General features: G+C 41.0%; 1 pseudogene; it reads right to left on the reverse strand.

Annotated features, from left to right (window-relative positions):
• Positions 1 to 1,161: 1,161 nt before the first annotated feature.
• LOC100772964 lies at positions 1,162 to 1,608 on the reverse strand (annotated as a pseudogene).
• Between the last annotated feature and the right edge of the window lie 2,135 nt (positions 1,609 to 3,743).

Here is a 3,743-nt window from a genome sequence, read left to right on the forward strand (position 1 = left end):
GACTTAAAAGACTTTTTACTGTAGATGGAGGTTATGTTTGTAGGTAGCAATTGCCTGTGTTCTTATTCTCCTTAAACTGTGTTTTCTGCCTTGATTTTCTGCTGAATGATAAACACACTGTTTAAAACAATAACAAAATCTCTGTCCTCATTTGAAAGCTTCCCTCTTCTCCCCACCCCTAGTCCCTGGTCAACACTAACTTTTATTTTTCTAAGAATTTACTACTTTAGATATAAACATGAAATCATGTAGTATTTGTCTTTTGTAATTGGCTGATTTCACATCATGATGCCCACAAGATTCCTTAATGTTGAATCCTGCATATTGCAGGATTTCTCTCCTAGTCAAGGCTAATATTCCACAGATTGTATATACACATACTGCATTTTGCTTATTTGTGCATCTGTAGATGAAAGATGATTTTTCAACTCTTGGCTATTTTGAACAGTGCTTCTATGAACCTAGGTGTGTGTATACCTCTTTGAGAACCCACTTTGAGACATACCCAGAAGTGAGGTTGATGGATGTTGTGGTAGCTCTATTTTTTAAAGTTTTTGAGGAATTGATATTGTTTTCTATAGTGGTTTTACCACTGTACAGTCTTATCAACAGTACACAAGGGGATCCATTTTTCCAGTCTCTTGAACACCTGTGGCCCCCTTTTTCTTTCTCTTTTTTCAAAGTAGATATTCAAAAGGTGTGGTATATATCTTAAAATTTTATCTCTAATTTTGTATATATGTGTGTACCTGTGTAGGAGGGTTGTATACATGTGTGTGTGTGTGTATCAAGGCCACAAAGAGGTTGGTTTCTCTGGAGCTGTGTTTACAGGTAGTTCTGAGCCTTCTGACATGAGAATTGAGACCCAAACTAGGGTCTTCTAGAGAACAGCAAATGCTCTTAATCACTGAACCATTTCTTCAGTCCTACATTGTGGTTTTGATTTGCAGTTTTCAATGTTGAACATGTTTTCATATCTGTTAGCTATTTGCACATCATCTTTGGAATGTCCAAGTCCTTTGCCCTTCTAAAATTAGGTTGATTTTGTTCTTGAAAAGTTGTAGTTCTTTATATAGTCTGGATCTTAACCCCTCAACAGATGCATGATTTGCAGGTTTTCCCCCCAATTCTGATGGTGATGTGTGTAGTAAAGGCCAGAGGTCAAAAAGCCACCAGGACACAGGCACCTCCAACACCCTTTATCTTCTCCTCAGTTCTTCTGCTGAAAAATTTGGCTTTCACGATGACAGGCTGTTTAGGGAGCTTTCCCTTCCCCAGAACTTTGTAGCATCCCGATCACACAACAATGATGGGAGCAGCTCCAGTCTTGTTCTTGGCAGCATTGACCCGTGTCTACTCACTGACCAGTGTCCACAGCTTATCCAGGTTGACAGTTGGGCGGAAGCTCTGGTTCCTCTTTAAGTGGTAATGCCTCATACCAACTTTCCCAAAGTACCCTGGATGGTATTTGTCGAAGTTGATCCTGTGGTGATGCATGCCTCCAGCATTCCCGCCGCCTCCTGGATGCTTGCGGTGTTTACCAGTGCGACCTTAGCCATGGCTCACATGGCCCCAGAATTTCCCTGTTTTCCTTAGTCTGGATGGCATGGCAGCAGCAACAGAAAGGAAAGAGGGAGGAGCACTCAAGTCTTGGGAGGTAGCAGATGTGAGGGAGACAGGGTCTCTTACTCTACCTGGACGTTAGTAATTGGCTAGGCTAACTGGTCATTGTGGGGCAAGGATCCCCTTGTCTCTGCTTCTCCAATGCTGGGATTATAGGTGTGTGTTGTTATGCTCAAAGGTCATGAATATTTTCATCCTTATTCTGTAATTTTTAAAGTTTAGATTTACGTTTTATATCCTTAGTCAATTTCATTTTTACATATGATGTAAAGCAACATTTAGTTGTTTCATTGTTTTGGATATGAGTATCAATTCTCCTAACACCACTAGTTAAATAAGGAATCTACAAGGATGACCCCCAGCTAAGTCTCTTAGAAATAGCAGCTATGTAGCCTAAACTGGCTATCTCCTGTGACCAGGCAAGACTTCAAGTGAAAGGAATGGGAAACTAACTCAGCCATGTAACCTGCAACCTACAATCTGTCCTGCCTATGGGATATGCTGGAGTAAGGGTGACCTAAAGATTGAGGGAGTGGCCAACCAATAACTGACTTGTCTAGTCTACAGCCTATGCTAAGAGGGTAAGCTCACACCTGGCACTCCCTGGAGCACAAGGCCCCACAGGCTGGATGACCCAGAGACCTAGGCTAGAACCAAACATGACTGGAAGAAAAATATAACGTCAATGTAATGATGCCTAATGACATTCTGCTATACACATAGATTGGTGCCTACCCCAATTGTCATCAGAGAGGCTTCATCCCGCAACTGATGGAAACAGATACAGAGCCACAGACAAACATTAGGCTGAGCTCAGGGAATCCTGCAGAAGAGGGGGAGAAAGGATTGTAGGAGTCAGAGGGTTCAAGGATATCACAAGAAAACCCACAATATCAACTAACCTGTGCTCATGGGGGCTCACAGAGACTAAACCAACAATCAGGGAGCCTGCATGTGTCTGAACTGGGCACTCTACATATATGTTATAGTTGTGCAGCTTGGTCTTCTTGTGAGACTCCTAACACTGGGAACAGGGCCTGTCTCTGACTCTGACTTACTGGGTTTTGAGACCCTACTCCTCATACTAGGCCAACTTGCACTGTGGGGAAATGCTTAGTATTACTGCAACCTGATATGCCATATTTTATTGATATTCAGGGGAGACCTGCCCTTTCCTAAACAGTAATGGAAGAGGAGTGTATTGGGAGTTGGAAACAGAGAGGGGATGGGAGGAAGGTCTGGGAGGAGAGGAGGCAGAGGAAACTGCAACAGGGCTGTAAAATGAAGAAACAACTTTTAAAAAGATAATCACCAAAAGCAAAACAACAAATTTATAATATATATATATATATATATATATATATATATATATATATGCTCTGACTGCACGCTTGCATTCCAGAAGAGGGCACAGGATCCCACTATAAATATGATTTGTGATCTATGATGTGGTTACTGGGAATTGAACTCAGGACTCCTGAAAGAGAGGCCAATGCTCTTAACCCCTGAGCCATCTCTCCAGCCCCAGACTATAGGATATATAGAGTTTTCTAGTAATATATAAAGTTTCATCTGTGAACACAGATAATCTTCTCCCTAATTTGGATGTTTAAGTGCCCTAGTTAGGTGTTCAGTCCTTGAAGAGAATGTGTGGAAATCAACACCTTTCTCTTGATCTTGGAATAAAAGCTGACTTTCATCCCTCATTCAGTGTAATGCTAACTTGGTTTTTATACATAGCCTTCTTATTGGAGTGTGGCAATAATCTTCTATTCTTCCTTCCTTCCTGTATTTGTTTATATAGTAAGTCAAGTGGTGAGTTGTTTAAACTTCTTTCTGCATCCATTGAAGCAATCTTGGTTTTGTCTTTCTGCTAATGTGGTTTTTCATGATTTTGTTCTGACGAGCCATCCTTTAACTCCAAGAACAATCATCACTTAGGAGTTGTGTCTCACCCTTCATAGTGTTTTGGATACAGCTTATAGTATCTCTTTCAGAAGTCTGGATCAGTATTGGTCAGATAACAGGCTTTTGTACTCTTTGCTGGCTTTGGAAATCCTACAATTTTGGATGAGCCTGAAGATGACTGGCATTAATTCTTTTTAATTGATGTTTGGATG

This window comes from Cricetulus griseus (genome assembly GCF_003668045.3).
Source record: "Cricetulus griseus strain 17A/GY chromosome 1 unlocalized genomic scaffold, alternate assembly CriGri-PICRH-1.0 chr1_0, whole genome shotgun sequence".
NCBI lineage: Eukaryota > Metazoa > Chordata > Mammalia > Rodentia > Cricetidae > Cricetulus > Cricetulus griseus.